Source organism: Tursiops truncatus, chromosome 3 (assembly GCF_011762595.2).
Source record: "Tursiops truncatus isolate mTurTru1 chromosome 3, mTurTru1.mat.Y, whole genome shotgun sequence".
Taxonomy (NCBI): domain Eukaryota; kingdom Metazoa; phylum Chordata; class Mammalia; order Artiodactyla; family Delphinidae; genus Tursiops; species Tursiops truncatus.
In genome coordinates, this window is record NC_047036.1 from 14,435,260 (window position 1) to 14,443,201 (window position 7,942).

Below are 7,942 nucleotides of genomic sequence, written 5' to 3' on the forward strand. Positions count from 1 at the left end.
GCCCTAAAGCTGAAAGCAGTGGATGGAGAGGCGAGCTTGGTGGAGAGCCTAGAACCTTCTTTCTGGAAGACTATCAACCATATCATTTAACTCTGAACAGAGACCAACAATCTAAGCTCAGATGAAGCAAACACCATATACGATCTGATATGGTTTCCATTCCAGCCCCAAACAAGAACCTCCCCACCCGTGGTCCTCTTGGTTGGTTTCCATTCCAGCCCCAAACAAGAATCTCCCCACCCGCGGTCCTCTTGGTTACCAAGGATCTGATATTGGCTTACTGATATTTATGATGAACTCTGTGTTCACATTTCCCCTGTCCAATCACTCGCTCAATATTTTTCCTTAATGGGAGTCGATGTGCTGAAACTCTTTCCAGAGGGCTTTCCCCCTCTAGGTAACTGTGAATTCTTTTTCTCCCCCCCCTTTTTTTAATTGTTGATTTTTACTGTTTATAAGCATCTTCACAAATATTTTGAAGGATTATTTAAAATTAAAACCAGTACTTGTTCCCACCTTGATGTTAAAAAAAAAAAAGAGAGAGAGAGAGAAACAAGAAAATCACTTCTTCCCTGCACTTAGTCTATATTTTGGGCAAACTTTTCATCCTTTAGTTGAATTAGGAACAACAGCTAGATGCACGAAGGATTATAGGAGTGAGAACTATAACGAATTTTAAACATCTTAAAAGCTTCAGCAATTCAAATTATCAATAGTTCCAGTGTATCTTATTTGCAGTCAATACGTTAATAGTACAATCTGGTAATTTTTGCTTATTAATTTTAGGAAAAAAACCCTTCATTTTAATGACATCTCTATCAAGAAACAATAATAATCTATGCTAAATAACCATATATTCAAAGACATACTAATACTAATTTTATTGAAAAGAGCTATTTATGCTGATTGACTTACGTGTGAGAGAGCCTTTAGCCCCTCTGGGAAGTTTGTATTTTGGCTACAAAAATCTTTCCAGGGCTGTAAACTGACAGGCTGGTTGTAGATTTTTTTTTTTTTTAAATTAAAAAAGAAGAAAAATTCAAGCAAGCCAGCATTTCCCTGAAACTTAGATATGCCGGTGGAAGTGACTGTGGTCCCACTGTTCTTGTGTTTACTTTCCCTCCCTGTGGTCAAGGTACCATGCTGTTGTACGGTAGTTTTTTTACTGTGCCTTGTATTTCAGTTCTAGGTGCCCAAGCTCCATTGAGTGAGTTGGGTGAGTTTAAGAGCAACCCTGAAGCAGAACTATCCTCACGGTTTAGTAGCTACTGTGAGTATATCATACATGAGAGTTAATATACTGTGAAGACACGTCCAATCCTTTCCAGTCACTTACATATGCTTTTTCCCCGAACAGAGTCTGCATTATGATGACTCTATTCATAAATCAAAGGGTCCATTTAAAAGAGATTAAATGGAGGAAAAATTATTTCAAGCTTTGTTTGCCAGTGATTTTACTTATGCTAGTTCCCAAATCCTATGAATAAACTGGGTTATTTTCAAGGAAACTGCTTCACCAATCAGTATATGCAAAGCATCTTGTGCAGAAGTGAGGTCTCTCCCGAAAGAAGTTTTCGGGAATTTATTTCTATTGAGGAACAGAAGCTTAAGTTATGAGATGCTCTAACATTGTGTGTGTGTGTGTGTGTGTGTGTGTGTGTGTGTGTGTGTTTTGCCATAAAAAACAGCATTGTAGTGAATGTTCAAATACACAATGGCACTGCAGGCAGACTTTCGCTAGAATTTTCTGTGACAATGGGGTAGAGTCTAAATGTGACCCAGCTCCAGGGAAACGGCTGCATATCATTTAGGAGAAAAGTGACCTTTGCTTTCAGAAAGTTAATCTAGCCTGGAAATCTATACTACAAGGGTCCCAGCACTTCATGTTTTTCATTCATTGTTCCTGTGTATCTTGGTAATGATGAATTACTAACACGCTCTTTTAGTTTTATTCCTAAACTCAGTCTCCAGAGTCTAAAGGGATCTTTTATCATTTCTAACAGCAAATCCATTCAAACCTATGTGTTAAGATGAGTAAATCACAGTTCTTGCCAAAAAGTCTAACAGTACTGATAACGACATGATGTGATGTCATTATGTGTAAAGGTCATTAGATCTGTAAACATTTTGAGGTGAGGAGGGAATTCACTTTATTCCACAACTTTCAACATTTTTATATTTCAGTGTAAGATGCTTATTTTCTTTTACATACACGTAAGTTAAATCCCGTGTAAGGAGGCAGAGCCCAGCGGTGGGAGCGGGGGAGAGAGGGTGAAAGCACAGAGGCCGGAAGAAGGGGAGCAGTGGGCGCCTCCTCTGGGAAATTGTGCTTTACTGTCCAGGAATTCTGGGAATCTTCTCAAGCTTCTGGGCTGCCCTGAGAAAGTAGCTTGACCTTTGCGTGGCCAGTCAGTTTTGGAGATGAGATTCCAGCCTAGTGACTCCCTACTTGTAAAAGGGGCTCTGAATGTTTCCTTTCTAGTTTTTGTCTCTGTATTCCCTCTGTCATAAAAGTATCATCTGGGGCTTCCGTGGTGGCGCAGTGGTTAAGAATCCGCCTGCTAATGCAGGGGACACGGGTTCGAGCCCTGGTCTAGGAAGATCTCACATGCCTCGAAGCAGCTAAGCCCGTGCACCACAACTACTGAAGCCCGCGTGCCTAGAGCCCGTGCTCCGCAACAAGAGAAGCCTTGACAATGAGAAGCCCGTGCACCGCAATTTAGAGTAGCCCCCCGCTTGCTGCAACTAGAGAAAGCCCGCGCGCAGCAACGAAGACCCAACGCAGCCAAAAAAAAAAAAAAAAAGTATCATCTGGAAGCCTTTATAAACAAACCTTTCAGTGTTTTTTGAAGTCTGTAAAATCAAGCAAATTAGAGCCGCGTAATATCTTTAAAACTATTACAATCATTTTCTTTTCTAGATGCAAACATTTAATACTGATCCTAGGGTCTGGGATCGGAGCCTGCTTTGACCTGGTGGTGAGAGGCGGCTGGGCCGAGCGATCCGGGGACGCTCCCATGGCCCAGTTCGTGTTCGAGGGTGACCTGCACTTGCTGCTGCAGCCGGCTACACCCATGCCCAGCGCAGCCCCTGCGTGCTGGCAGCGCAAAGCGAAGGAAGCTTCGGGCCGGGCCCCTCGCCTATGTGGGCAGCCAACCGATCCCACAGCGCCGGGAGGACCCCGGGGCCGAACTCCCGGCAAATCCAGCTCCAAGATTCAGACCACTCCCGGCAAACCTGGCGGCAATCGCTCTATCCCCCGTCGCAGTGCTTCCCAGATGGAGGTCGCTAGTATTCTCCCGAGCAAGGAGAAGCAGCCCGAAGACAGTCAGACACCCACCAAGAAGGAACATCAGAAAGCATGGGCTTTGAACCTGAACGGTTTTCATATGGAGGAAGCCAAGATGCTTCGGCTCAGTGGAAAACCACAAAATGCCCCAGAAGGTTACCAGAACAGACTGAAAGTACTCTGTAGCCAGAAGGCCACGCCCAGCTCCAGCAGGAAGACCAGCAGTTACATTCCTTCGCGGCCAGACAGGATCCTGGACGCCCCTGAAATCCGGAATGACTAGTACCTGAACCGTGTAGATTGGAGCTCTGGGAATATACTGGCTGTGGCTTTGGACAACAGTGTGTACTTGTGGAGTGCTAGCTCTGGTGACACCCTGCAGCTGCTGCAACTGGAGCAGCCTGGGGACTATACATCTTCTGTGGCCTCGATCAAGGAGGGAAACTACCTGGCTGTGGGTACCAGCAGTGCTGAGGTGCAGCTGCGGGATGTACAACAGCAGAAACGGCTTCGAAACATGACCATTCTGCCCGAGTGGGCTCCCTCGGTTGGAATAGCTATATCCTGTGTAGTGGCTCACTCTCTGGCCACATCCCACACCATGATGTTCGGGTAGCAGAACACCATGTGGCCACACCGAGTGGCCACAGCCAGGAAGTGTGTGGTCTGCGCTGGGCCCCAGATGGACGACATTTAGCCAGTGGCGGCAACGATAACTTGGTCGACGTGTGGCCCAGTGCTCCTGGAGAGGGTGGCTGGGTTCCTCTGCAGACATTCACCCAGCATCAAGAGGCTATCAAGGCTGTGGCTTGGTGTCCCTGGCAACCCAATGTCCTGGCAACTGGAGGGGGCACAAGTGATCGACACATTCGTGTCTGGAACGTCTGCTCTGGGGCCTGTCTGAGTGCTGTGGATGCCCATTCCCAGGTGTGCTCCATCCTCTGTTCTCCCCACTAGAAGGAGCTCATCTCAGGCCATGGCTTTGCCCAGAAACAGCTGGTGATTTGGAACCCAACCATGGCCAAGGTGGCTGAGCTGAAAGGTCACACAGCCCAGGTCCTTAGCCTGACCATGAGCCCAGATGGGGCTACAGTGGCATCAGCAGCAGCAGATGACACCCTGTGGCTGTGGTGCTGCTTTGAGTTGGACCCTGCCCGGCGGCGGGAGCGGGAGAAGGCCAGCACAGCACAAAGCAGCCTCACCCACCAGGGCATCTGTTAAGGACCAACTCATCTCAGTTTTTGGTACTTTTTTTTTTTTTACTTTTCTAGTAAAGTCACGTCTCCCTCTTAAAAAAAAAAAAAGATCCTAATATGCGACCTTGCCTTGAAGGTTCAGTATCCTAAAAATTAATTTGCCATTTGTCTTATAAATGATTTTTAAAAATTGTGTACATTATGGTATGCTTGAATACATTACCAAATTTATCTGTATTTCTTTCCTGTCATTCACTGTTTAGTAGAAACAACATACTCATAAAACAGTTCATGGAATATAAAAAGCCAAAATTCTTGTGACATTAACTACTGAAGCTTCGTATTAATTACTGCAATATATATCGTTATATGATTACAGCTTACAATATCCCTGAGCATATGAACTATGACTGACTTATTTATCCCCAATTCTAACCATATTTCCAGACCTAGGCAGGCACTTAGCATGTGTTCAATAAGTGTTTGTTTAGGGAATTAATGTAAGTCTGAAAGAAATGGCATTGAAGTGCACATGTTTGTTATAGACTGAAAGTTTATGTTCCCCCCCACAAATTCATATGTTGAAATCTTAATTTAAAAAGTGGGGCCTTTGGGAGGTGATTAGGTCATGATGCTGGAGCCCTTATGAATGGGATTAGCACCCTTATAAAAGAGACCCAGAGTACAAGAATGTATACTCTTGTCCTTTTGAAAAGGATACATAATTTAAATAGCAGAGATAAACTCATTGCCAGAAGAATTCAGTGAATTTGGAAGTGGATCCTTCCCTAAGGGAATCTGAGATGAGACCTCAGCTCTGGCAGAAACTATGATTGCAGCCTTTTGAGACCCTAAGCAGAGGACCCAGTGATGCCATGCCAGACTCCTCCCACAGAAGCTAGGATTGGAACCAAGATGGCGGAGTAGAAGGGTGTGCTCTCACTCCCTCTTGTGAGAACACCAGAATCACTACTAGCAGCTGGACAATCATCGACAGGAAGACACTGGAACTCACCAAAAAAGATACCCCTCATCCAAAGACAAAGGAGAAGCCACAATGAGACAGTACGAGGGGCGCAATCACAGTAAAATCAAATCCCATAACTGCCAGGTGAGTGACTCACAAACTGGAGAACGCTTATACCACAGAAGTCCACCCACTGGAGTGAAGGTTCTGAGCCCCATGTCAGGCTTCTCAACCTGGGGGTCTGGCAACGGGAGGAGGAATTCCTAGAGAATCAGACTTTGAAGGCTACTGGGATTTGATTGCAGGACTTTGACAGGACTGGGGGAAACAGAGACTCCACTCTTGGAGAGCACACACAAAGTAGTGTGCGCATCGGGACCCAGGGGAAGGAGCAGTGACCACAGGGGAGACTGAACCAGACCTACCTGCTGGTGTTTGGGGGTCTCCTGCAGAGGCGGGGCAGGCTGTGGTTCACTGCGGGACGAGGACACTGGCATCAGAAGTTCTGGGAAGTACTCCTTGGCGTGAGCCCTCCCAGAGTCTGCCATTAGCTCCACCAAAGAGCCCAAGTAGGCTTCAGTGTTGGGTTGCCTCAGGCCAAACAACCAACAGGGAGGGAACCCAGCCCCACCCATCAGCAGTCAAGTGGATTAAAACTCTCCAGAAAGTGGGCATAGAGGGAACCTACCTCAACATAATAAAGGCCATATATGACAAACCCACAGGAAACATCATTCTCAATGGTGAAAAACTGAAAGCATTTCCTCTAAGATCAGCAACAAGACAAGGATGTCCACTCTCGCCACTATTATTCAACATAGTTTTGGAAGTCCTAGCCATGGCAATCAGAGAAGAAAAAGAAATAAAAGGAATACATATGGGAAAAGAAGAAGTAAAACTGTCACTGTTTGCAGGTGACATGATACTATACATAGAGAATCCTAAAAATGCCACCAGAAAACTACTAGAGCTAATCAATGAATTTGGTAAAGTTGCAGGATACAAAATTTATGCACAGAAATCTCTTGCATTCCTGTACACTAATGACGAAAAATCTGAAAGAGAAATTAAGGAAACCCTCCCATTTACTATTTCAAGAAAAAGAATAAAATACCTAGGAATAAACCTACCTAGGGAGACAAAAGACCTATATGCAGAAAACTATAAGACACTGATGAAAGAAATTAAAGATGATACCAACAGATGGAGAGATATACCATGTCCCTGGATTGGAAGAATCAATATTGTGAAAATGACTATACTACCCAAAGCAATCTACAGATTCAATGCAATCCCTATCAAATTACCAATAGCATTTTTTATGGAACTGGAACAAAAAATCTTAAAATTTTATGGAGACACAAAAGACCCTGAATAGCCAAAGCAGTCTTGAGGGAAGAAAACGGAGCTGGAGGAATCAGACTCCCTGACTTCAGACTATACTACAAAGCTACAGTAATCAAGACAATAGGGTACTGGCACAAAAACAGAAATATAGATCAATGGAACAAGATAGAAAGCCCAGAGTTAAACCCACGCACCTATGGTCAACTAATCTATGACAAAGGAGGCAAGGATATACAATGGAGAAAAGACAGTCTCTTCAATAAGTGGTGCTGGGAAAACTGGACAGCTACATGTAAAAGAATGAAATTAGAACACTCCCTAACACCATACACAAAAATAAACTCAAAATGGATTAAAGACCTAAATGTAAGACTGGACACTATAAAACTCTTAGAGGAAAACATGGGAAGAACACTCTTTGACATAAATCACAGCAAGATCTTTTTTGATCCACCTCCTAGAGTAATGGAAATAAAAACAAAAATAAACAAATGGAACCTAATGAAACTTCAAAGCTTTTGCACAGCAAAGGAAACCATAAACAAGACCAAAAGACAACCCTCAGAATGGGAGAAAATATTTGCAAACGAATCAACGGACAAAGGATTAATCTCCAAAGTATATAAACAGCTCATGCAGCTCAACAGTAAAAAAACAAACAACCTAATCCAAAAATGGGCAGAAGACCTAAGTAGACATTTCTCCAAAGAAGACATACAGATGGCCAAGAAGCACATGAAAAGCTGCTCAACATCACTAATAATAAGAGAAATGCAAATCAAAAGTACAATGAGGTATCACCTCACACCAGTTAGAATGGGCATCATCAGAAAATCTACAGACAACAAATGCTGGAGAGGGTGTGGAGAAAAGGGAACCCTCCTTCACTGTTGGTGGGAATATAAATCGATACAGCCACTATGGAGAACAGTATGGAGGTTCCTTAAAGAACTAAAAATAGAATTACCATATGACCCAGCAATCCCACTATGGGGCATATACCCAGAGAAAACCATAATTCAAAAAGACACATGCACCCCAATGTTCATTGCAGCACTATTTACAATAGCCAGGTCATGGAAACAACCTAAATGCCCATGGACAGACGAAAGGATAAAGAAGATGTGGTACATATACACAATT

The 7,942-nt window shown here is 43.9% G+C and overlaps 1 pseudogene; it reads left to right on the forward strand.

Annotated features, from left to right (window-relative positions):
- The first annotated feature begins 2,823 nt into the window (after positions 1-2,823).
- Positions 2,824-4,709, forward strand: LOC117311547 (cell division cycle protein 20 homolog pseudogene; annotated as a pseudogene).
- The last annotated feature ends 3,233 nt before the right edge of the window (positions 4,710-7,942 follow it).